Raw genomic sequence first — 26621 nt, forward strand, 5'->3', positions numbered from 1 at the left:
ATGTGCTTGTTACATTTGTACAGATCTCCCTTCTTGAATTTAAAGACCCAGCTATTACATCTTGTTTACTCAATATCATTCCCCCATTAAAAAAAAAAAAAAAAAGACTACATGAACCGAACATGCCATGTTTCAATCTGGCCCCAGTGGCTTTTTCTCTGAAAAGCAAAACGTGTGTCTTTTACACCAGGGCTTTCTCCCCACCCCAGGGGGTGTCTTCCATCCTTTTGTGGCTCAGTTTAAGGCGAAAAGGGCTCCAAACCACTAACTACCTAGGAGAGAGCCCCCTTCTTCCACCTCCAGGGAGAATTTCAGATGTAATGCATCTGAAGATAGCGTGCTCTCTTCTGACTTCTTTGCCACCATTGCGAGGATCACAAAACACCAGCGCCTTGGCTCCAAGATCTTTTTGCAACCATCTTTGGCGAGGCCTTGCTTCCTTCCACTCGAGTAAGTTGCGGCTTGGGGCCGTGGAGAGGACCGGGCGAGAGGCTGCGATGTCGTTGGAGGCAGCCGCGGCCCTGCCTGCAGCCCCGCACCTCCAGCACCACGACCACCACGACCACCGGCCCTGCCCTCGGCCCCGGGCGAAGGAGCGGCGGCCGCAGACGGGCGGGTCGGCGGGGCTCGGCTGCCCTGCGCCGAGCCGGCACCGGCCGGGCGCCCGCGGGCTGCGGGGCTTCGCGTGTCGCCTCCTTCTCCCCGAGCCTCCCTGCCCCCCCCCACCGGCCGCCCCCTCCCCCTCGCCCGCGCTCCCTTTTGTTCGCTCTCCGCTCGGGCCGAGCCTCCGCCGCCGCCCCGCCGCCCGGGGCCCGCACCCCCGTCGTAGGCCCCGGCGTGGCCGCCCCGCCGCCGCCGCTGCCGCCGCCGCCGCCGCCGCCGCCGCGCGGCCTAGAGCGCGGCGCCCGGGGAGGCGCGCGGGGCCCGGGCCGGGCGCACGGCGAGGCCGCGGCGGCGGCGGCGGCGGGGCGGCGGCACCGGCAGCATCGGCGGCGGCACCGGCGGGCGAGGCCGCCCCGCCGCTCACGCACAGCCCGGCCGCGGCGGCGGGGATGCGACGACACGCCCGTGGCATGGAAGCAGCAGCAGCAGCAGCAGCCGCCGGCGGCGCCGCGCGGAACAAAGGTCATCCGAGCTGCGGCCCAGACGCCCGGGCTTGACCGCTGCGAGGGCCGACCCCGGGCCGGGGGTGGGTGTGCGCCCCGGGGCGCGGGGCGCGCAGGGCCGCGGAGGAAGCGGGGCGCGCGCGGGCGGGCGGGCGGCTCCCCCCAGGGGGCGAGGCTGGGGCGCCGGCCCCTCGTGCCCGGGGCCTTGGCGATCGCCGGCCGGCGCGTGTGGCTCTGGTCCCTGGGCCTGATCGCCGCGGCCTGTCCCACGGCCGGCCTTGGGGACAGCCGGCCTTCGCGCCCTGCCGGCCTCCTTGGGGGGGTGGGGGGTAGGGGGGCACCCGAGGCCCCGCGGGTTTGGCTAGGCCCCGCCGGTTCCGAGAGGGGGGCCACGTGAGCGCCGCCTCCTCCCCGCTGCAGCGCCCGTGGTGCGCAGCGCATTTTTTAAAAGGCCTCTGTGCCCCCTCGGTCCCCGGGTCTGCCCCCCGCACCCCCCCACCCAGACATCCCTAGGCTTTTTGTTCTTCTCTTTTTTTCGGCCCGAGGTGAAGGGATTTGGGCTCCCCCACACCCAGGTGCTTGAAAGGAGAGAAGGTCGGAGGAGGAGGAGGAGACTGGGGGGGCCCGCCGGTGGTGCTGGTGGTGACAGGGAGGGCGAGGAGAGGGCCGGGAGGAGGGGGCTGGGGGGACAGGCGGCGAGGAGCCTGGTCAGCAAGCCAGCAGCACCCTGCCAGGGGGCCCAGGCCGGCTCCCGCCGCCGGCGCGGGCAGGGGGAGAGGCACACACGTAGGTGGCTCTTTCTTGGGGGGCTCGTGGCCAGCCACCAAGCAGAGCGCACACACTTGACACCACACGTACACAAAGATCTGAGCCAGGTTGTGGGAGGTAAGTGCGGGGAGCAGCCAGGCGCGGGCCGCAGGGCTCCGCGGTGGGCTCGGGCGGAGGCGAGGGGCGGGTCCGAGGGGCTCTGGGGTGCTGGAGAGGTGCGCCCCTCCAAGGCTGTGCGCTCGTGGGGGAGATGGGGACGGCGGGGGCCACACGAGGGCCCTCCCCTCCTCCCCAGGACCCGAAGGGGGGCAGCCAGCCCCAGCGAGATGCCCCCCTCTGCGGCTGATTTTCAGGGACTTGTTGGCAACTCAGCGAGGGTTGCCATAGCTTTTTTATGTAGGGTGACCAGAACCGGCTGAAACTGGTTTGAGGCAGATCAGCTCCTGAACACAATGCAGTCCCTGAGCTGCTACAGTGGGATAGCAGCTTCCTCCCTTCATGGCAGCCAAAAGCCGAGGCGCTGGCAGGAAGGGACCGTCCCAACACACTATGTGAACGCACACTTAGCACACAGCACGGGTACGTGACTAACGGAGCCCTAGAAGATTCTCTGTAGAGAAGATGGGGGAGAATGTGCAGGTTTGCAAGCTTGAGATGACTTGGGCTTTTCCTGCCTTTTTCTTTTGCTTAAGGGATGGACAAGGAGCTGAGATTTATGGCCCTTCCTAAAGACAAAAAATGTGCCTTGGTAGGGTGGGGACACTGGGTTTCTGCAGTTTTGTCTCTCTCTCTCTCGCTCTGCGTTTTTAACAAAACCAAACCCAAACGAACTGATGGATTTGTGATGGTAGTTTGTTGCTGGAGAATGCTACTTTGCATGCTTTTCTTCTCTTGCAGGGTATGTTCCGTTTTGTGCTTTTTGTTTTAGAAGCTACTAAAGGGTGTTGGGGATACGTCTGGCTGTTATGAAGGCCAAAAGGTAACACTATTGTTCTAGGAAATGAGCATAAATGCATTCCAGTGATGCTGCAAGGCATACATGCTGTCTTTTTTTTCCTTGTAGGCCTGTTGACTGGGGCTGCCTTTAACCCTTTCATATTTGCAGAGAATGCAACCGTGTGACAGTAACTGAACACTGGTCCAAAGTCTTTCCAAAAGGTCAAGGTTCACAAGGTGAGATACGATATTCTGAGCATGAATTTAAGTATTTATTTGAAGCTCCGTTCAGACACAGACTGACGGTGGTCTGGGGCCCTGGAGACAATACTGGGTGGAGAGTGGAGAAGAAATACTCATAAGGTTAGCCAGGTTTAATGGGATTAGAGGGACTTTTATGAGGGTGTTGCTATCAGGGCGAAATCAGAATGACTTCATGAAATCGCTTGTGGCTGGTCATTTACAAGAGGCAGGCCTGAAAAGAAGCGAGTTGGAGAGAATGGTAGGCGTCAGGGCCTTGTGGAGAATGCCCTGTTTTACATAAGACTGAAGCAGTACACGTGTAGCTTTTTCTCCCCGATGATCACAGAAAAAGGGAAGGAGTTTGCCAAAAATCCAGGCGTCCTGGCCACCTTTTAGGGACTTGAGGAGTCTGAAGGTAGATTTGCTTTTTGTTGATTCATCACCTTTCTCTCTACCTCTCTCTGTGTGTGAACCTGAAAGGCTTTTCACTCCGAGTGGAGTGGTGGAGTGGCTTTTATTGATCTGGGGGGCTGTGAATGGTGAGTTTGCCATTGGATTATTTGTGGCATACATTTTGCTGTGGAATACTTAACGTGGTGCCAGGAGGAGACGGGGTAGTCTGGCTTCCTCTGTGCAGAGATGCTTGTTAGCTCAAAGCTTTACAGCAGTGGATGGCAGACAATGTCCAGTGCCTTACAAGATGACAGTTCGATTTCAGCTGGTGTTTTTATGCATCCTCCAAAACCAAGAGGCTTTTGAGGAGGAGAGTGAAGCAGGCAGTAATGCGTGGTGGCAAGGAACAAAGGCAGTGAGAGCTTACAGGGGAACATGAAGCATTTCGCCTTGGGATTCCTTGTGAAAAGGACTGCAGCTTCCCCAAACAGGAAGCCAGCGGTACCAGAATCCAATCCAAGATGATCTCAGCTACGGATAGAGGAGTTCTGGCTTCTGGCTTGGTCCAAGTACAGTCAAGGGGAGCCCATGGAAGGCACAATGGAAGACAGCTGTGTCCCTTACTTTGTAGCGGGTATTTTGTTCCTTTTTGCGTTCAGCAGAGTAATCTTTTCAGAAATGCCGAGGGTCTTAGAGGTTGTGTGCTGGTGGTTGATGGGCAGAGTCTCTGCAGTGAAGGGTGTCAAGTATACGAGGGTTTTATTGTTGAATTTTTTTTTCTCATGATTTCAGAGCATCCAGCGTGTGATGAGACGGGAAACAACAGTACATGGTTAGCTCAGAGTACTAGCTGTGGTATTTAATAGAGATAAAAGTAATCTCGGACTGATAGACCAGTAAATAGCTTATGCGATGGAATAGAATTCTTTACAAATCACTGTGTGAAAATTGGTTTTCAGTTGTACATTTTTGCCTGCCAGAGGTTCTGTGTCTGAATGTGGCCGAAATCTGCTTGCAAAGCAGATCCCAGTCCACGTTGCATGATACGCTGTTCCTGCTTTTCGGGTGCCAGTTAAAACTCAGATGGCTAATATGACAGACCTTAATTAGCTTAATACAGTAAGCTGTTTTTTTAATAATTGAGTCCTTCACTTTTGTCTTTAGAAAGTCAGTGATTTTTATTTAACTCTTAACAACTGACCCCCTGCTGCGACGGATCCTTGAAAAGGATGTTTTAAAAAACCCTTTTCGTAAGGCGTGGCATGTCCCAGAATGTTCTGGTTTACTCTCTGTGGTTTTTAGCTTTGTTACTCTCCACCCTTCCCCCCTACCCCTGGCCCCTGCAAAGGCTCCTGGAAAATAGCATGTGTTTTGTACGAAGGCCTGTCTCTCCAGCTGCAGAGGGCCGTTGCAGATCGGAGAGCTGGTTCTCCAGGGTTGCAATCAGGAGCTCGTCTCGGCCGGAGGTTTGTCTCAGGTGGCGATATCAGGCCGGGCTCTGAGCCTGTCGCAGGCCCAGGACTCCTTGGAGGGGAACTGGAGTTTCCTGGGCTCAGGAATGTGAGCGAGGAGAAGCCAGAGCGTCCCCTTTCCCAGAAGGAGCCAGGCCGGGAGCAGGGAGGCACCCCTCCCCGTTGTCAAGCGGGCCGCACACCTGGGCCCTGGCCCACCCAGCGGGCTTGCCTGCGGGGGTCTCCCAGGGCCCCGGGCGGCCCCTCCAGGGAGGAATGTGAGCCTCTGGCTGGGTGGGGCAGGTCCACTGGAAAGAAAGCGTCACTGGGTGGTGACCCTTGGCTTGTTCTTGTCGTAGACCTGCTTGGAGTCCCTTTTTCCACTGTGAAGAATGTGGGGTCTGGGGTTTCTAGAACTCTCGGCCTCCTGTTTTCAGAGAACTCGTGTTCTCCCTCGTTGTGTGTTTTTGCTCTCTCTTGTCGCAAGGAGATTCCCCTACCCCCTCCGGCCTTGACTCCTTTTTAAAGGAAGGAGGAAGGCTGCGGCTGACATGTGGATGGAATATTCTGCAGATACCTCCCAGGGGATAGGATTTGTTCGGGGAGACCCCGGCCTCCCCCCCTTGTTTCTCCCCTTGAAATGTGTTCCCGGGCTCCGTGGTAGAGTACCGCAGTCTCCTGTTGCTTTTGAGTGACCTTTCCCGTATTCTTGGTGGGACTCCATTTAGCTGTTCGCAGCTGGAGCCGAGGTTGCCAGCGCGGGGGCTGCAGGAAGATCTGGGGACGATTTGGGGTTGATTCCCCCCCATTCCCTTAACATCTCTTCCTCAACAGTGCACTACAGTAGCAACACAATAATAACACACACAACTGGTAAAGGGGAAGGAAATCTGCGGCCCCGTGGACCCGCCAGCCTTGTCCAGTCCATGGGGCTTCCCAGGCGAGAATACTGGAGCGGGCTGCCATTACCTTTCTCTGGGATCTTCCTGACCCAGGGATCGAACCCGCATCTCCTGCACTGGCAGGCCAGTGCTTTTCCACTCAGCTACCAGGGGAGCCCCAAGGAAATCCATACCTTTGTGTCAATTACACAGGCGTTACCCCAAGGGATGTTGTGGGTATGGGTTTCAGACCACCCCAATAAAGGGATCATGGCAGTGAAGCAAGTCGCCAGAATCTTTTTTTGGTTTTTCCATATATATAAAAGTTAATGTTTGCACTGTAGTCTATTAAGTGTGCAATTGCATTATGTCTAGAAACACTATATCAAAAATACTTTATTACTGAAGAAGAGGTTAGCTATCATCTGATAATGCACAGTTATCACAAAACTTCAGTTTTTTTAAAAACCCGGTATCTGTGAAGGGCAATAAAGCAAAGTGCAGGCAGAGGTCTGCCTGTGTTTGGTGTATGATCTCTAAGTGTGCCATGGCTAAGCGATTAACCTTTTCTTTACATATAGTAAAAGTTACTCCGCGGTGTGCAGTCTTAGGGCGTAGCACCGTGTTTGCCCCACCATTGCCTACAGGGACTCGTTCAATCTCCTGAAACCTTCCCACCTGCTGACCCTTTGTGGTCAGACTCTCCTCTCCATTCCCACCCCCCGGCAGCCACCGATTTGTTCTGACCTTATGTTTGGTCTTTTCCAGAAGGCCATTGCAAATGGCTTCCTTCACTTACAAAGTGCATTTGAAGGGCAGTCCGCATTGTTTTGTGTATCCATACTTGGTTCTCCTTTTATTGCCGAGTTGTGTAGACCTCTGTATGGATGTACCATGGTTTGTTTCTCTGTTCTTCCGTTGAAAGACACGAGGGTTGTTTCCAGTTTGTTTGTTTTTTTTAAATCCTGTTCCCAGAATAAGGTGGCTATAAAAATTTGCATATGGGTTTTTGTCTGAACGTAAGTTTTTATGTCTGTTTGGTACAGACTGAGGAGTGGGATGGCTAGGTCGTGGTAAGGAGGTGAGAATTCAAAGTTAGGATGAAAGTAAATTCAGCTGGTCGTAGCTCACAAAAAGATCTGGCCTTGTCAGCTGCAGTTAAGACTTCCCAAGTTCACTTTTCGTAGCAAATGCTATCCGAAGACACATGAGAGATGTTCATGATAATAGACCACTCGCTAACGGGATGACAGGCTTTATAACCCAGAACGAATCGGAATTAGCCAAAAGTGGAAACAAGAAACTCCAAGTGGTAAAATAGCCTTTATTTCCCTCAGCAGTTATTCCTGATCTCTTCAGAACCGTTTGGCAGTTTAATTTTTACATTTGTCTTCAGGTTCCATAAAGCACCAGCGAGTAACAGAGTTGAAATTTTGGACAGGGGTACGAAATCTTAGCTGTGTCAAGAAATTATCATTAATTAAAATTTGATTTCTTGACTATCAAAATATTGGTGTTATTTTAATATTTGAAGGTATTTTTCAGCTTTTATGTCTTTTAAAGAGGTGAAAACGTGTAAGTAATCTCAAAGCCATGAAGTGGGGAGATTTTGGAAGCAGATTTTTTTTAGCAGATAAAATAGTGTTCGAGATCAGGAAGAACAAGTGGACTGAGGTCCTAGTGATGAAGAACAAGGGAAGGGAGCCTGAGACGTGGGGATCAGCATTAATTTGGGGGTTATTTCATCCATGGAGCAGATGTGGTGTGTCTCCTAAGCCCTGAACGTTGTGCTAGGCACTGCGAGGACCGAGGGCAAAGGCATCCAGAGAGGAAAAGCTAGTGGGAAGTAGCCCACGGATGCTATGATAGGAATGCGAATGGGCCCCCGGTGCCAAGTTTGCAGGGAGGAGCCCTGGACGAGGTGGCTTCTGAGCCGAGAAGGCCAGTGAGAATGTGTCAGGGAGGCAGCGACTTGGAGGGCGAGCAGGCGAGCCTGGGGGACTGCGTGTGGAAGGGCCCTGGGGGAGCTGGTGCGGCAGGTGGGGCTGGGGGAGCGGGCGGGCGGGCGGGCGGGCAGGGGGGGGACGCGGGCAGTGGCCGGGCTTCCTAGGCCACTCTGCACCGTCCACTCCAGGGTGTGCTTCCTTGTGGAGGCAGCAGGGCCAGAGAAAAGACTGTTCATGACAGAGGACCCAGGGCAACCCCGTGAGCGTGGAATGGAGGTTCTTCGGGGTCCAGTGGGGGCCCCACGGCAGCCGTCCAGGAGGGGGGAGGAGGGCTCCATCCAAGGCATTGCCATGGCGATGGAGTGGTAGGTGGTGACCGTGTCAGGGGCCTGTGCACGCACGCGCGTGCGTGCGTGCGTGTGTGTGTGTGTGCGTGTGTGTGTGTGCGCGCGTGCGCGCGCGTGTGTGTGTGTGTGTGTGTGTGTGAGGGGGCGGGGAGGATGCTTTCTGAAGTTACTTGTCAGAGGTTACTTCTGGCTCTGAGATTCTGAATTCAGGAGGCAGGAAAGACTGGAGGTGGAGCTGCTGGTAGAATGAGTTCAGGTTCGGGTTGTGTTGTGCATGGGGTGTCCCTTGCCTTCTGGATCCGTGCGAGCTGGGGGTCTAGATTGGGAGCAGTTAGTACAGAACAGAGCTGATAGAGGAAAGATACGAGAAGGTGTCAGTTTGGGTTGCCAGAAGATAATGGTTTGTACAGTAAAAGGCAAAATACATATACGAAAGGGAGGTAGGGACTGAAAAACTTAGAGACGCGTGCTTCAGGAAGTTGGAGGGCCGCAGGGCAGACCGCGACGTCCGCAGCCTAACACCTGCAGATAGCACTGTCTGTCGTGGTGGCCTGTGCGTAGATTTAAGACTGAGACAGCGAGGCGAGCTGAACGCTGTCACCCCCCCACCCCGCCGTAGTGCAGGTCAGGAAACTCAGGCAAAGGCCCTGGCCGAGGTCCGCCTGCTCAGAGGCGGGGTGCAGCCGGAACTAGAAGTCCGCTCCTCATCCCTGGGCCCTTCTGTCTTCTTGAGGGGGGACCGGGGGAAATCATGGAAGGTGCTTGGGGTTGGGAGGGTCTGTTGGAGACAGGCAAGGGGAGCAGGTGTTGTGAGAAGTCGGAGGCACGTTCAGGGCCTTTGTCATTAGCCAGGTTTTCCTGACTTCGGCCATCACGGAGAGAGGAGTCTGTGTCTGCACCGGAGACCATGCTGCTAGAAATAGCGTGCTGGGAAGACCTCAGCGCTTCCCTTACTGGGCACTGGGGTGAGGGACACATTGGGAGAAGGAACGAGGAGGTGTTTTTGTTTTATTTATTCTTCGAAAAGGATAAGAAAATCAGCATAAATTGAAAGTGGTGTTCAGAAAAATCTTTTGTCCTCACAAATAAACACGATTTAAGGAATTTGAATGCTCCTCTACAGACAGGAAGTTCTCAATTCCGCCTGTTTGAGAATGAGGGGAAGAGCGAATTCTCCTTAATCTAAATCTGGAGACTGAAATAAGTAGTGTTTCTAGACGCATCCAGGGTGGCCTTCTTAGCCGTCCCGCGTATTCCCTGCCAGGTGTCCTCTAGTCTGTGGTCATGAGGGCCCCCAAATGCAGGTTTGTTGTCAGTCAGGTATTACTCCATCTGTGCATAATTAGAGATTCTGAGCGTCTTGAAGGATTCATAGAGACCTAAAGGTGAAGTCAAGGTGGTGTAGTTCCTGAGCATCTTCTCAAGGCAGCCTTGCCTTTCGGGGAACCAAATTCCTGCTGGCTCATGGGGTCTAGTGACGGGTGGTGATTTTGGTCATTTTCTTCTGTGAGGAACAAACAGATTCTTTCTAGGCATCTCAACAGTAAGAGTTTTTTGAAAACTTCCAGGTTAGAAAATTCACAGCTCTGTGTTAAAAATAAACAACTACATAGCCGGAAATGCATTAAACGTTTATAGTTATCCTCATTTTCCGCAGCGAGCCCAAACTGGGTGGAGGTGTGTTTCAGCAGGTAGTTAATAGCACATCCGAAACCAGAACCCACTGCCCTGCAGACTCCTGGCCCGAGGCTGTTGCCATCATTATTTCTTTCTGCAATCCAAAATTAATTGTCTGTGTTTTGATGGTATAGAAGCCACTTTTTATTTATAGTCCTTATATCATGTGAACCTGAAAGCCCGATTTACTGAAATGAAACCCTCACACAGGTACCCCTCGATAAGCTGGTCCTTCAGTTTTGCTGATACAAGGAGTTGGGGAGGTAGTTTGAGGTTCTGTAGCTTGAGACTTGATCATGCCTGCATGTATGCCAAATCGTTTCAGTCGTGTCCAGCTGTTTGCCACTGCACGGACTGTAGCCCCCCAGGCTCCTCTGTCCACGGGATTCTCCAGGTAAGATGCTGGAGTGAGTTGCCATGCCCTCTTCCAGGGGATCTTCCCGACCCAGGGATGGAATCTGTGTCACTTAACATCTCCTGCACTGGCAGGCGGGTTTGTTACCACTAGCGCCACCTGGGAAAGCCCCTTCAGCGAGTTAACTTAAAATTTGAGACCATACTTTCTTCGAGGGTTGTTTAGGAGATGAGATGCATATGAAGTGCCTAGCAGAGTGCCTGGTGCTCCGTGAGTCCTCCCTAAAATCTTAGCTGTCCAGTGTTCCTGAGCTTCCTGTTTCAGGGTGAGGACCTCACCCCTGACATCTCTTTTCTGTCTCGGCGGTGTTTCTCCTGTTCTGTCTTTTTCCTCCTCTATTGGTAGTGATTTCTGTTCTGAGGTGTGGGACATGAAGGCATACGCGGTGTTTCCTGCCTGGTCTGTAGGTTTTGAGTTGGAACTGCGCTATTTGACGAAGAGTGAGGGACGTCTCAGCAAGACTCCTTGTTCTTACTTGGCCCCGCGTGACATTTATAGCTGGAAAATCTTGAACGAATTTTGTAGTTACAGTCTTTTAACACTTCAACTTTGTTCCCACGTAAATTCAGCCCAGTCATCGAGGGGCTAGCATCTGGGTTGTCTGTCCGTTGGTGTAATTTTCGTCAACCAGCGTTTGAGAACAAACAAAAGTTGACCGTGAGTCTGTGGGCGGATGGCTCAGGCCTCTGTTCCGTCCGTCTCCCCAGCCCTTTGCTGCCCGTGTTTGCTTGGCAGTGAACGGGGGGTCGTCTTGCACACTGGACCTTGGAGGCGATGGAAGAGGGAGGGGGGCAGGGCTCCTGGGGCCTCGCTGTCTGGAGCGGCCCCATCCCGTTGGCCGGCCCCACCATGTACGGCTTCCGAGCGCTTGCAGTGTGACCCGTCCTGTTTTGGGGGCTTCCCGGGTGGCTGAGTTAGTATAGGATCTGCCTGCCGTGGAGGAGACCTGGCTTCAGCCCCTGGGTCGGGAAGATCCCCTGGAGAAGGAAATGGCAGGCCTCTCCAGTACTCTTGCCTGGAAAATCCCGTGAAGTGAGGAGCCTGGCAGGCTACAGTCCATGGGGTCACAAGAGTCAGACATGGCTTAAGGACTAAACCAGCTCCAGTCCTAACTGAGGTGGGCTGTAAGCATAACATATACACAGGGTTTTGAGAACTTAGATAACAAAGAGGAATGTAAAATGTCTCATTAATAGCTTTTTAATGTAGACTGTATGTTGAAAGAATGTTTTGGTTGGATAAAACTTGCTACTAAAACTTATTTCACACTATCTCCCCCCAGCCCCAGCCCATTTCTTGTAAAGATGGAGGGACTTCCCTGGCAGTCGAGCGGTTTAAGACTCAGGGTTTCCACTGCAGGGGGTGCAGGTTTGATCCCTCATGGGGGAGCTAGGATCCCGCATGCTGAGTGGCAAATGAATAAAAGATTGCAAAAAAAAAAAAAATAGAAAACTTGCAACTGTATACGTGGTTTTCATTCTGTTTCTGTCTGATAGTTGGTCTGGGCTGTCGGATGGGCGACTAAATAAGTTAAACAGTGCAGCTTCCCTGGTGCCCCGCAGTGTCCCTATTTACTGATGTTGGGTCCTCTCTGTTGAAGAAGATAGGGTGAGAACTACGATAGGGTCTCCTTGCGAGAGAAGCTCACTCTCCCTGGTTTGGGCTCCCTTTCTCTCCCAGACACCCAGGTCATCTCCAGATTATGGGATTCAGACATACATGCGACACAGCTGTTTGACGGCGGACAGGAAGGAAGCCCGCCGCAGGTTTGCTGTGTGCGGACGCTTTATGCTGACTGTCCCCCGAAAGTGTAATTAACATCCCTGCTGAGACTTACAGACATCAGGAGACTGGCTGAAGAGGGCAGCGCCGGGTGGGAGACGGACCCCGGCCTTGGAGCAGGACCCAGCCTGCTCTGTGTTTCTCCCCTGCCTCTCCCCGCCTGCTGCTCTCCCGTGCCCCCCAGCCCGCCCCCAGGCCCCTCCTGGGTGCCCTCGTCATGCAGGTAGGACTAGTGGTGTACAGACCACCCTGGGGACCTGGTTAAAATGCAGATACGGATTCCCGAGGGCTGCTGTGGGCGCGGGATCCTGCGTTTCTGAGCAGCTCCCAGGTGATGCTGGTCTGCTGGCCCGTGGACCGGGCTGAGTCGCAGGGGTCTGTAGCGCACCCCTTGGTTTCAGATCCGCCGTCTCTGCTTCCAAGTCCCCTGATGCTCCAAGCCTTGCCCGACTGTGGGAACTCACCGTCGCTTCGCATGTGATGCCAGTGAGGGCATTTGGGGTCAGCCCTCACTGTTGGGTCGTGGCTGCCCAGCCTGGCATGAGCTCTGGTTTCTGGGTACACAGGATCTGCCTGGACGCTCAGTGTATTCTTGTTCCCACACAGCCTCGGTACTGAAGCTTCATTCCCTCGGCCCCTTGACTGATGAGACAGAGGGGGCTTTACTATCAGGATAAGCTCCGGGAGATACATGGCAGGGGTCCCTGTTTGGAGTCACTGTGATGAACGGTGTCAGGTCTTAAGTCAAGATATGAGAGTGACCGCAGGGCTTCCCTGGGGGCTCAGTGCTGAAGAAGCCTCCTGCCCCAGTGCGGGTTCCATCCCTGGGTCGGGAAGATCCCCTGGAGCCGGAAGTGGAACCCAGTGCAGCATTCCTGCCTGGGAAATCCCACGGACGGAGGAGCCTGGTGGGCTACAGTCCGCGGGGTCGTAAAGAGTTGGACGTGACCGAGTGACTAGATAACAGCCACAGACAGGACTAACCATGCCACGTCTGGTTCAGGGACCTGGGATCTGACAGGAGGTGGGGACTCAGAGCTGTTAGCAGCTGCTGTTTCTGCCTCCGTGCCTGACGGGGAGTCGGGCGGCTTGTGACTCTCCCTTAGAGTGGGAGCCCTAACGAGCCTCCTCCCGGGGTGGTGATGAAGAGTGGCTAACCAGCACCAGCTGCCCATGCAGTGCAACGAAGGCACACGCTCTGGAGGCCTTGGGCCCAGATGTCTTGGGGACGCTCACTCCCAGGCCTGAGCCAGAGGAGAGATTGCATTCCAGTAAGGAGTTTGGTGAATTCCATGTTTGAGCTGTTGAGACCACAGAACTGTAGCTGGTGTGTTTTAAAATTTGAAAATGGATTAAATTAGTTGTGAGGATGAAATGGTGTCTGTTACATGAGATTCTTGGGCATCCTTGATAGCTCAGTTGGTTAAGAAACTGCCTGCAATGGCAGGAGACCCTGGTTTGATTCCTGGGTTGGGAAGATCCTCTGGAGAAGGGATAGGCTACCCACTCCAGTATTCTTGGGCTTCTCTGGTGGCTCAGCTGGTAGAGAATCCACCTGCAATGCGGGAGACCTGGGTTTGATCCCTGGGTTGGGAAGATCTCCTGGAGAAGGGAAAGGTTACCCACTCGTGTTCTGTTCTGGAGAATTCCATGGACTGTATAGTCCATGGGGTCTCAAAGAGTCAGACACAACTGAGCGACTTTCACTGTCACATGAGATACTTTGCCATCCTCATCTCTCTACAAGAAAGCCTCTCATTGCATACAAAGCCTAGTTGAGTTTTAGATCTTAGCGGACATTTGGAGTCTGAGAGTGCTATGATATGTGAATCCAGCATGTTGCATACGATTTATTACTTCTTGGTTAAATCCGTCAGCTCACGGTTTTATGCTGAATCCCCGTCTGGGGTGGGGAGGGTGTGTCCTGGTGTGTCAGCTGTGGCCTCACGTTACCGTGAGGGGAGCAGGGACAGGACTGGGCATTTGGGGCGGGCGTGGCCGTGGGGCCCGCGCTGGAGCAAAGGGTTGGAACCACGGATGTTAATCTGAGCTGGGGGTGAGTTCAGGATGTAGTGGGGTGGTGAGTCAGAGGTCCTTCTGGAGCCTGCCAGGAGTCAGGGTCAAAGACGAGGTGGGCAGATGTGCAGAGAGCGTCAGAAGGCAGCCCCCTGTGCGGTGAGTGGCCAGGCCCAGCGGAGCACGGTACACAGGCCGCTGGCTATGAGATGCGTGAGGGACTCCCGGGGGCCCGGGTTAAGCATCCACCTTTCAGTGCAGAGGGCGCGGGTTTGATCCCCATGAGGGAAGAACTCGAGTCCCACATACCTCTTGGGGCAGCCAAATATTTTTTTCAGAAAGTAAGAAAAGTATAGGACTGCAGGAATTGGGAGACGTGCACGATCTCTGTGCTTGTAGGAGAGCCCTTTGGATGAGCTTTGCCGTGATTCACTGTCGTCAGAAAATAGCTTACCTGTAAGTGAACTGAATTTGTGTCCTTAAGCTTTTGACACTGTTATTGTCTGATACACTCACTTGACTTCTAAAGGTAGAGACAGGAGGAAATAGGCAAACGAAGAAACGTCGTGTGGAAGTAGAGGTTCCAATAAAGATAAACTTTGGGTGAAATTCTGAAAATACAGAGGGATGAAGTTTTGCAGAAAGGGAAAGAAGATCCAAGGTAGGAGATGATGAGAAGGCGTAGGACTTGGCTGGAGAAGGAAGTCCATGCCGAGGACACCGGGAAGCATCTTCAGGCAGAGACAGATTTTGAGGCAGGAAGTGACTCGACCTGAGTTGGGAGGAAGAGAGCTGGCGGGTGAGTCGGTCACTTTGGGGAAAGAGTGTCTCTCTGGAGCCACTCTGGATTTCTGAGTCGTTAGGACTCACAGCAACCCTGACAAGCCGGTGCCTTCACCCACGTCAGGCCTGAGGCACTTCTTGCGCCGAGAGGGAACAGCCTTGCGAAGCCGCGTGGCCGGTGTCGGAGTCGGCGTTCGTACCCGGTCTTCTGGGCCGGACAGCTATAGCGTCACGTTCTTCAGCTCAGCGGCCGAGGTGTGTGAGCTCTTGAGTGTGGAGAGTCAATCTTTATTTTCTGTTTACTCAAAAATCACAAAAACAGTATGTTTAGTTATCAGAATTTGCTTCATAAACGCCCAGCGCCTGCTGTGAGAAGACTGGCCGAAGGGCTGGAGGAGTTGTCCAAGCCTGATTTCAGGGGCTCTCCTGGGTGTGTCGCGGCGTGTCTAAGGGTGCTCCTAGGTAGGGGTGTGTGTGTATGTGTGTGTGCATGTGTGTGATGGGAGTGTATGTGTGTGTGATGGGAGTGTGTGTGTGTCTGACGGTGCTCCTAGGTAGGGGTGTGTGTGTGAGAGAGAGAGGTGTGTGTGTGTGTCTGAGGGTGCTCCTAGGTAGGGTGTGTGTGTGTGTATGTGTGCATGTGTGTGATGGGAGTGTATGTGTGTGTGATGGGAGTGTGTGTGTGTCTGACGGTGCTCCTAGGTAGGGGTGTGTGTGTGAGAGAGAGAGAGGTGTGTGTGTGTGAGAGTGCTCCCAGGTAGGGGGGTGTGTGTGTGTCTGAGGGTGCTCCCAGGTAGGGGTGTGTGTGTGAGATGTGAGTGTGTGTGTGTCTGAGGGTGCTCCTAGGTAGGGGTGTGTGTGTGTGAGAGAGAGAGGTGTGTGTGTGTGTCTGAGGGTGCTCCTAGGTAGGGGTGTGTGTGTGTGTGTGCGCGTGTTTGTGATGGGAGTGTGTGAACGGTTCAGGCCCCTCATGCATGTCTGTCCGTTTGGCAAAATGCGGTCTGGTTGGGCTGTCCAGCGTTAATTTGGGGGAAGCTGAGAAACAGTTTAGCACTCGAGCAGTGATACTGATTAGGCTTGGCCGGTTTTGGTTTAGATGACTCACAGTTTTTTTTTAAAAAAAATTCTTTTCCTGCTAATCTTGGGCAGTAGGTTACCGTTGCCCTCTGTTGGTGTTTCAGATTTAGCTGTCCCTTCTTTGGTTACACACTGCCTTGGTGTCAGGTTGTTGAGAGTGGGAAATGTCTGTTCTGCCTCTGTTGTGCTGTCTAGAAGAGCTTGCTGGGCTGCTTTTCTGCAAGAGGGCAGTTAAGTGAAGGATGCTTATTATTAAGTCACGTGTGTGCGTGCCAAGTCGCTTAGTCATGTCTAACTCTGTGCGACCCCCATGGACTGTGGCCCACCAGGCTTCGCTGTGCATGGGATTCTCCAGGCAAGAATACTGCAGTGGGTTGCCATTCCCTCCTCCAGGGGATCATGCCAATCTAGGGATTGAACCTATTGTTTGATCCACCAGGAAAGCCCCAGAAGTGTAACTGACCTCTTGTGCCTGCAAAATTTGATTAAACTTTGTTTTAAAAATGCCCCAGAGACATCTCAGTCTGAAAACGTCCAGCATCCAATAAGCTCGGGCAATGCTTCCAGCTTGGACATTGGATCCCTGTGATGAAGTTTCACGCTAGAGATTCACATCAGGACTTAAAAGCTCAGAGAAGTCTTGGGAGAAGAGAGATACGCGTGTATGTGTTTAATCCAGCACTTCCCAGATCCCTACACTCTAGAATCCCTGCTTTCCCCTATCTGGTGGAAAATTGTGTAACAGGAGCTCTCCTGCGTGACCATTATTCCGATCTCTTGATTGTCTTTGGTGAAATTGGTGAAAAATGCAGCAGGACCTCGTGAGAAATACAGAGAGCATCCTCCTCTTCCTATAACCTAGTGTTGGACAGCCTGATACCCTTCATTCTCCTTGGGTGTTTTCTGTTTTCTCTCTGCTCCAGAAAGAGAACTTTTAAGTGAGTTTGCTTTTAAAAGTCAGTAGACATGCTGTGAGCGATCACCTTGGGGGGTGCTCTCAGTCATGTCTTATAGATGAAAGCCCTTCTTTCCCTAAATCTAAAAGTGCCTCAGGTGAGTTTGGTGTCCAGCGAGACAAGGCGGTGGCCTCATTTTGGAATTCTGGACCAGCTGTGATAAGCCCGTGGGCAGCCGTGGTCTTCAGGCTTCCTCAGGTGGTGGGGGAGGAAGGGGCCGGGGGGATGCCCAAGGGAGCAGGTTTGCGGTTTGTTTTTTTATTTTTGTTTGACTGTGCCAGGTGTTAGTGGGTGCACACGGATCTCCAGTCCTCACTGCAGCGTGTGGGAGCTGGTTCCCCAACCAGGGATGGAACCCAGGCCCCCGCACTGCAGCACCGGGCCTCGGCCCCTGGACCACGGGGGAGTCCCGAGCCGGTTTATTGGGATCGTAGGAGGGCTCGGTCTGGGAGGGAGGGGAACACGTGGCAAGGGGAAAGCCCGTTCACAGAGGGCAGGGCTCTGCAGCCTCGGCACTGGCGAGCCTGAGGGCCGTCCTGTGCACTGTAGGATGTTCAGCGTCTCTGGCCGCTCACTCCCTTCCCCGCTGGATGCCAGGAGCACCCCTTACCCCACTTGAGGTTGTGCCAGCTAGAAATGTCTCTGGACATTGCTAAATTTCTGTAGCCGTGGAGGAGGAGCAAAATCACCCCCGTTGAGAACCACCGACTCAGAACCTTGTCGCGAGGGCCATTCTTTGAAACGTGGGTAGTAGATTCTGAAAGAAAGACTTCCAGCGCGTGTAGCTGGACTGTACCTTCCCGGAAAAGAGCGAGGTGCTGTCAGCTCCCCGAGCTCCCCTGCGTGTCTTCTGAGGCCGCGAGTCTCAAAAATGTTTGCCAATAGTTTTAAGTTTAGTATTTGAAAAAGTTTCTGGTTAAACGAATACGAAACAGCAGAAAGCAAAGCGGCTGGTTTGATGGGAGCATTTCAGGGACAAACTTTTGTAATGGATATAGGATTTTTTTTTTTTTTTTTAGTTCTACCAGTTTATTGCTACCAACCCATCTCCCTCCACCCTCGTGCACACATGCTCAGTCATGTAATCCCATGGACTTCAGCCCGCCAGACTCCTCTGTCCATGGATTTTTCCAGGCAAGAATACTGGAGTGGGTTGCCATTTCCTTCTCCATGGATGTAGGATTTTTGTACAAAAATCCAGAAGGATTTTTCAGGTGACAAAGGAAAAGTGCTTTGAGGTTCTCCTGTGTGTAGTCGAAATATCATCACCTCTGGTGTAGAAAATCTATACTTTGCTTCAAGCTGGAATTATAGAGATGTTACTGAGAACTGTGGCATTTATAAAATGCCAAATGAATGCTTCAAACACCTTCCATGAGTTTTTCTCTTAAACGGGGATCCTTTGTTTTTAGACATGGATATGTACGTAATTTCTTAGTTTTGAAATACTGAAATCCACCAAACTTGAGTATTTTATATCCAACTAATAGTGAAGAAATTTAGACTTTTTTTCCCCCCTTGCTTTCTCATCATTGAAACTCTTTGAATAACTTGATCCAAGGAGAGGCTGTAATGAGTTTTCCTGAAGTTTATTAAGGGTGACAGGTTTAGCCCAGACCCTTTCAGTATTTTTATAAGCTCACTGACATGTTAGAGAACTGCTGGCCCAGGGGCCTTTGAGTTAAAAAGAATGTGGTACATCCAGTGGGAAATAGAGCTCTTGCAAAAGGACCTTTGACAGAATTGCCAAGATTGGTGATGCTGACTGCCCTTGAGTTCATAGGAAATTTAAACTTTCATCTACTTTCCCGTAGATAGGTGATCTTGAAAGTGCTTAGGTGGATGAACTTTGAAAAACATTGTGTCCCTACCTTCCATCCCCTGCCCTTTCTGGATTCAAGCATCAGATGTTTAGTGTGACTCCTAAGCCTTTCTGTGAATTTTCTGTATCAATAAATTTTACATATTTATGTATAAAAGTATAAAATGCAGTATGCTGGTTTTACATATCATGTAAAATGCAATACACTTATTTTTTTTCTTTTTAGTCTTAATGTAGTTTATATATTGTTTTAGGACCCAATTTCCCCCTCCATTAAAAAGAATGTGCTGTCAACAATGTGAATATATGTCACACTCTTTTTAAGAAAGTTTGATTTATTTATGGCTGCGCTGGGTCTTTATTCCTGTTGTGGTCTTTCTCTAGCTGGGGAGCGCACAGGCTTCTGGTTTCGTTGGCCTTTGTTGCAGAGTCTGGGCTCTGCGGTGAGTGAAGGGCTTAGTGACTGGCTCGCGGACTTAGTAGCGCTGTGACGTGTGGGATCTTCCCATACCAGGTATTGAACCTGTGTCTCCTGCATTGCACGATGGATTCTTAACCACTGGACCCCCAGAGAAAGCCCTAATTAACACTATTGAACTGTACATTTCAAAATGTCTGAGATGGCAAGCTTCACATTACGTGTATTTCACCACAATTAAAAAAAAAAAGTACCGCAATTGACATGATCATCTTCCTGCTGATGGATATTTCTGGGCTTTCCAGTGTTTTGCTATATTTATGAATAACTCTGCCCCAGACATTTTCATGCATATGCCCCTCACTTGGGATGATTTATTCCTTTGGTTTAAAACCTTGCTCCTGTGCCTTGAAATCAGTGACTTGTCTTCCAGGTTTAACAACTTGGATTCTTGCCCATTTTTTCTTGGGAGTAACTAAGGAAAGAGCAGGTTTTTCCTCTGGAGTTTAAAAAATGTCTTGGTTGTGAGAGTGCTGTTGGAGAGTCTCATGGTGTGTAATCTTCTCAGCAGGTTTTCTTTCATTCAATTTTGGGGGTGTCCAGGTAAACCCTTGCCCTGAGCGCCTGTTTACTTTGCACCAGATAGCTGCAGAGATGGTCAGCCCGGGAGATGACCTGGTGCCCAGAGGCATTCCTGGAGGAGAAATGAAGGCCAGGCCTCAGGAAGAGCAGATGACCGACTTCTGATAAGTGGGTCTGGCCAGCCGGTTAGGCGGCTTACCCCTGCAACACCGCGGTCTGGGCAGACCTGAGCCGGCTCTTCTGAACCAGCGCTTGGTGTCTGGTCAGCCCTGACTTCTGCCTTCAGGTTTTTCCCCCCAGAGAGCCATCATTTTGAAATGCTAACCCAAAGCAGCCCTACCTTTTAAATTTACATTCTGCTTTCTAAAGAAAAACACGGGGGCAGGTATTTTTGGAAGCTTTGTATATTCAGTAAGTAGATATTCCCGCCCTTTGAGAGCCTTATTAGCGCTCATGGCAAGTCAGCACAGTTCTATTTTTGACTCTCAAGCAAGGGAAAGAAAACATCGGTCATGTGGATTGACGGGAGTTGCTTAATTTGGGTACAGTCTGCGGCAGGTTCAGTCACGGGGCGACCCAGCACCCTCCCCGACACAAAGTCTCCCTTGCCGTGTGTCCAGGAGGTGAGCTGGTGCCAAAGAGGGACGTGGACCGGTCCCCCGTCCCCTCCCTCCCGGCGCTCGGCCAAACCCACAGGCCCTGCAGGGCCCCGGGCCCGAGCACGCAGGAGCCTCGGCCCTGGGGACGTGCCGGTCGTGGGGAGACTGTCCGTTCCCAGATCCCAGGACCACGCCGAGCCGGGGTGAGCGGTGGTTCCTCCCACTTCCTGAGGATGTGACCGAGGGCCCTGGTGAAGGCTGCTTTCTCCAGGAGTCCCCCCGGGAGGAGGGACAGGACATGCAAATGACCGTCCTCTGGGGGAACAGGGGCTTTGAAAGGAAAGGAGCCGGCCGTGGACGACCTTTCTGTCCGTTCCCTTTGATCTTCTCACGCTTCGCTTTCAGAAACTGTTTCCTAACTGCTCTGCCCTCTGCCTGCCTTTCGGTGGATGTTCTGTCCCGGCTAAACAGAACACGCAGAGGCGGACCCTGACTTCCACAGAGGGTTTTCAGGGCTGAGGCGCTGCGTGATGAGAACGCAAAGGCGTTTTAAAGGGATACAGTTGCTTGAATAATAAAACACCATCTTCATAGGCTATTTAATTTTCTGCCAGGCAGGATAAAATTCCCAGAGACTTGTCAATAAAGGAAGATGTGGAAAATGGGGGCCTTTTGGACCATTTTAGCAAACTGCGAATGAGATCAAATATGAAATCAGTTGACTCCTTGTGAAAGGAAAGAGCCACTTGTAATGTATCCTGTCACGGCTTAATATCACTTACTTTCTAATTTTGTGTATATGAAATAGAATATCTTCATCTTGAGTTTTTTTTCTTTTTTCGATGGTTATCTGATTCAGACTTTTCCCTTCTCTCTTCGTCTTTAGCCTGTTGTGAACCGTATTTGCTTTCCTTGATGGTTGCTTCCTTCTTCCCGAGCACTTAGACAACAGTTAGAGCTGAAAGCTGAGCACGGAGGCGGAGGTGAATCGTGTAGCAAGAAGGGTGCTGTCAGGGTGGGCCTTATCCAGAGAGCTGTGTCTTTATCTTTTCTCCATATTGCTTTTATTTTCATGCCTGGTTTTTAATTTTTTCTATAAAATGCAGTGATTGAGAGCAACGTCTCATAAACTTGTGCGTTCAACCTGAAAGGGCATCCCCCAGACTGGAGCAGGCGCTTCAGGAAATCAACTCCCAGGTAACATGCGGCACCCGACTCAGCGCCCCGCAGCTGTCACCAGAGCTTATCCAGACATTCCTGTGCCTCGGGCTTCCACATTCTTCCCTGCGATTTTTTCACCAGAAGGGTGGTTATTACCTCTTTTTAATGACTTCTAGTTATTTATTTAATTTTGACCTTTAACCGCACCTGGTAATCTGCTTGCTAAAGTCTCCGTGACTCTGAATTAACATAAAGGAATCCTTCTCTCCCTCTCCCTGTCTTTTCTGAGAACTGTAAGATGTCCTCTGTACTTTAAAGTGTACATTGACTATCCCTGCCCGCCCCCGTCCTGACTGAATGTTTTCGTGCTCACGTCCTGTTCCCTCTCCGTCTGTCTCTCTGTTCAGCCCTTTTCTCTCGTCCTCCCCTTCCCTCCTTTTTCCTGGGACCTCTCCCTCCTCATAGGTAAAGGTCTCCTCCTTTCCTTTTTAGAGGCACCTGGGACCTTGGTACTTAACGAATATTTTAAAAATCACCAGATAAAACGGGATTATGCTTTATAAGTGGGGTTTTAAAGTTCTCTTACAATTTGATTTTGGTCTATGTTTTGGTCTAAGACTTTAAAAAGTCTTTAAAGACTTTTTACTTAAAATATGAATTTGTCTATACCAAGTCTGACCAAAGGTACCTTAGAAAGTTGACCAGCTGTCTCATTCTGTCTCTCTGACCAGCCCTTTTTATTGTCCACCATACCGTTTTCTGCCTCATGCCGGCACGCTAGGATTTTAAGTGCCAGCCTGTGCCAGCTTGCCCTCCCTCCTGAGGCTCAGCAAACTCCTCGGTTCCTACTTTCCTGGTCTTGGGGAAAGGAGTTGACTGCTTGCAGATTTCCTTCAGGCTAAGATCCTTTAGGGAAGTGAAAGTAAAAGATTACTAAAAAGTCAGGCATATGGGTAAATATGGGTGCTTATCCCTGGGTCGGGAAGATCCCCTGGAGAAGGGCATGGCAACCCAGTCCAGTATTCTTGCTTGGAGAATCCCATGGACAGAGGAGCCTGGCGGGCTACAGTCTATGGGGTCGCAGGAGTCGAACATGACTGATCTTAATGACTAAACTATCCGTAGGCAGGCCTAGGTTACCGTGAAGTCAAGGGTAGTCTCCTGAAGGATGGAATGACAGAAACTGTTCTTTGAGACATGGTGAACATTATGGTTTTAGAGCATGTGTAGATTATTTTAATGTCTCCATCTCCCTTATCTTTTACTTTCTCACATGAGTTAAAAATGTTATCTTTAGAATTTTAAAGCAAATGGGTGAAACTCAGCACTGTATATCTTAAAGGTTATTTTTTGAAGTGTTCTTATTTTGGCAAGAATTCTTGAAGAAAGGTTTCTCTTGCAGTTCCTTGCTTTGGCAAAATCTTCTTGGAATAGATCAAAGTCTATATTTAACAGGGTACCCCTGAACAGATGTATGTGTAGAATTAGCATGGACGTGTGTCTGTGACATGACGGAAACATGTATTGACATGGGAAGATGTCTATACGTTGTCGAATGTAAAAAAAAAAAAAAAGCCTATTTTGTTAAAATTATATATGTGTATTTATATATTTATGGTTATGTATGCATTTAGAAGTCTGTATCTCATGTTATTAGTGATCCAGTGGGTCTCCTGGAGACTTTTACTTTCACTTGCTTATTCGTCTTTTTTTTTTTTTAAGAGTATTGGCATATACTATTCTGATAAGAAAAATATTTTAAAACCCCAGGAATGAAAGAGAGGCATTTTAAGAAAATGGCAGCCTGTTGTCTGAATAAAGCTCTTTCAAATATGCTACCTGAGCATTCAAGTTAAGAGTGATTCTAATGAAGCTGTAATGATGTTCACAGAGATTGTGAACCTAAGAGGTTGTGTTGGCTGGAAGGTCCCTGTGTGGGGGTGAAAGAGACAGGAAGTAGCATGCTATTTGTGTGTGTGTTAGTCTGTCAGTTGTGTCCGACTCTTTGTGACCCCACGGACTGTGGCCTGCCAGGCTCCTCTGTCCATGGGATTCTCCAGGCAAGAATACTGGAGTGGGCTGCTGTTCCCTCCTCCAGGGGATCTTCCCGACCCGGGGACGGAACCCAGGTCTGCACTGCAGGCGGGTTCTTCACTGTTTGGGCCGCCAGGGAAGCCTTCGGATGCCGTCATTGCAGCAGAAATCATGCCGGGGGACTCATGGCTCTGCTGGGTGAAATGATGGGGTTCTTGCTGTACCGTTTCTGCAGTGTTCAGTACACAGAAAGTCTTAAGGAATGCTTGTCAGTAAACTGAGAGCAAATGGGTTATTCTCCGCTGTCGAATCAGCAATTTCTAATATTGTACTTCAAAGGAAAAGAAAATTAGAAATTTCTCATTACTGTTAGACATCAGTGCTTCTTTTCCCACTGTGGAGTAAGCTAACAGCTTTCAGAAACCAAGTAATTAGGAAGCTGTATACATTTTTGGACCAAAGCACATATGACTGCATGTATTAGAACTGCTTGCAGACCTAGCTGACCTGTGAAATGGTTGGCTTCAGTCTTTTGTTTATGTTGAAAGGGCTTGGTCTGTGCGTCTCCTGTGTGGAGGGAAGGCAGAGAGAGCAGTGATTGTGTGGGGCAGAATGGTGGCACTATTTCAGCCCGACCGGGGGTCAGCTGCGAGAGACTGCAGAGCGCCCTCGTCCTCCAGGCAAGCTATCAGAACGTTCACGGGATTTGTTGTGGCTTTGTCCTTGTCCTGTGTTTACGGCCGTGGTGGTGCGCTAGGAGATCCATTTCCTCTGGCTCCAGATACAGGCCGCCTGGAGGAGAAGGTGGTCAGGGCCCTCCACTGCCTTGCCTGTACCTTTTAATGGGTCCCCGCCCTTCCTTTCTCTCTCTCCAGTATTTGTCTTCTCTGTCAGCGCTTCTTGCAAAGAAGCATAAATACGTGATTTTTTTCATTGTGGAAAGCCTTCTGTCTAGGAAGCGCTTAAACAATAAAATAAATGAAAATAATATTCTCATTAATCAAATCCGATAAACCATGGCTCGCGCTGGTTATTAATTTGCGAGGCTCTAAGACTGTTGACCTCCTTACTCTTCCCAGTGGAGTTAATTACTCATTTGCCTTTCCTGCAGTTTGGATCTGCCCTTGATTCGCTGCGTTGTCAGGCACTTCTTGACTTGTTATGATCAGAGCTAGCCTATCAATATTTTTCTAGATATTTTGGCAGTTTTATACCGGTTAATGTTGCGGCCCCACTTGGAATATTTTAGACGTTAAGATACATTAAAGTTTGGGTGGGGGAAGTTTTGGAATCAGAAGAGGTGCATTGTGGGACTTGGAGAAGACAGCGTCCCATGAGAAAGGCCAAGAGAAGTGGTACCTGGACTTTCTCCTTCTTGCCTAACATCCCCATGGCTCAGGGCCCAGTGAGCAGAGGCTCTGACTGGGCTCTTCTGCATGAATTGTCGCTAGGTTCTGACCCAGGTTGGCTTGTCACTCCTGGATTGTCAGACAGGGTGTGCCCATCACTGCTGGCATAGAGTCTACAGAGGGTAGGTGTCTCCTGGATGCCTGGCCATCTCTGCTTTGTGTGTGTAGGGGAGGTCTGCTTGTTGCCTGCAAGTGAATAGACTCATTTCTTTAACCTGGTATTTCCCAGAAGGTGGGGCCTCCCTGGTGGCTCAGACGGTAAAGAATCTGCCTGCAGTGCAGGGTTCCTGCGCTGCATCCCTGGATGGGGAAGCCCCCCTGGAGAAGGGAATGACAACCCACTCCAGTATTCTTGCCTGGAGAATTCCACAGGCAAAGGAACCCGCAGTCTGCAGTCCATGGAGTTGCAAGGGGGTCAGACATAACTGAACGATTAACACTTTAATTTAGTCTCAAAAGGCAAGGAGCACTGCTAAGATGTTCTTCAAAGAGAAAAGGGTCTGGAGGTCAGATGGGTTAGGTAAACATGTCATACACCAACCCTTCTTGGTCATTCAGAATGCACATCACTCTGTTAAAAGATCTCACAGGGAAAAAAAAAAAGATTTCAAAGGAGATGGGAATAAAGATTCAGGGATGTTTTGTGGTAAAGAAGCCAGTTTAAGCTTCATTTAACCATTGGACTCAAGACTTTCCCTTCCCTCCTAGCGTCTGTAAGGAGAACACATTTTGGGCATCAGTGATGTTGGAGCTGCCTCTGACCGGCTCAACAGCTTATCAGGGGTACCTCTTCTCAACACCCGCCCCCTGCCCCCCACCAGGGATGTCGTATCAGTACCTGGAAGTGTACCATGGTCACAGAAATGGATAAATGCTAAAAATCAGGATTCCGCACATCTCAGACAGCTGGTTGTGAAAGGTTACAAGGGCTCTGCTGATATCAGCCAGTTTCCCCAAAGATGCTGCAAAAGAGAACCAGACATTAGAATTTTATTGTAACTTGTCCTCCCTGTTCAGTGCAGCAGGTGTTTTTTTTTAATTGTGGTGAAACATACATAACATGAAAAGAAGTGAAAGTGTTAGTCGCTCAGTCATGTCTGACTCTTTGTGACCCAATGGACTGTGCCCGCCAGGCTCCTCCGTCTGTTGAATTCTCCAGATAAGAATACTGGAGTGGGTTGCCATTCCCTTCTCTAGGGGATCTTCCTGACCCAGAGATCGAACCTGGGTCTCCCACGTTGTAGGCATATTCTTTACCGTCTGAACCACCGGGGAAGCCCATGTATAACATAAGAGCTTGCACTTTGACCGTTGATCAGCATGCAGTTCAGTGGCATTAAATTAATGCACCACCCTCAACAAAGTTTTCCATCGCCCCCACAAAAGCTCTGAATCAGCTAAACAATAACCCTCCCTTTCTCTCTTTCTCCAGCCTCTAGTAGCCTCTTTTCTGTTTTCTGCCTCTGAATCTATCTATTCTAGGCCCCTTAGATCTGTGGAAAGAAAGGATAGCAGGTTTTTTTTTTCTTGGTGCGTCTGCGGTGACCCAGTGGAGCCATTTCTGGTGTCTGGGTGGGAAGCCGAGTTGCAGCTCATGCCTGGGACGTCCTTGGTCATATGCATCTTGATGTTCCTCCCCCTGCACAGTTGTTGGTCTTATGTATGAATCTCTTACTCTTGCTGCTGCTGCTAAGTCACTTCAGTCGTGTCCGACTCCGTATGACCCCATAGAGGGCAGCCCACCAAGCTCCCCCGTTCCCTGAGATTCTCCAGGCAAGAACACTGGAGTGGGTTGCCATTTCTTTCTCCAATGCATGAA

General features: G+C 50.9%; 1 protein-coding gene across 9 annotated transcripts in view; it reads left to right on the top strand.

Annotated features, from left to right (window-relative positions):
* The first annotated feature begins 373 nt into the window (after window positions 1–373).
* Window positions 374–26621, top strand: part of ZNF532 (zinc finger protein 532) — a 105428-nt gene continuing 79180 nt past the window's right edge. Inside the window, exons 1-4 of one of the 9 annotated variants that reach the window (XM_065932828.1) lie at window positions 823–1189; window positions 2247–2453; window positions 2772–2853; window positions 2938–3047. The gene's annotated coding sequence lies outside the window, so the exon portion shown is untranslated. Of the gene's footprint in view, window positions 451–820; window positions 1190–2052; window positions 2854–2937; window positions 3048–26621 lie in introns of those variants that run through there. The other 8 variants (XM_065932829.1, XM_065932834.1, XM_065932824.1 and 5 more) reach the window with 8 other exon arrangements.

This window comes from Muntiacus reevesi, chromosome 4, assembly GCF_963930625.1.
Source record: "Muntiacus reevesi chromosome 4, mMunRee1.1, whole genome shotgun sequence".
NCBI classification, from domain to species: domain Eukaryota; kingdom Metazoa; phylum Chordata; class Mammalia; order Artiodactyla; family Cervidae; genus Muntiacus; species Muntiacus reevesi.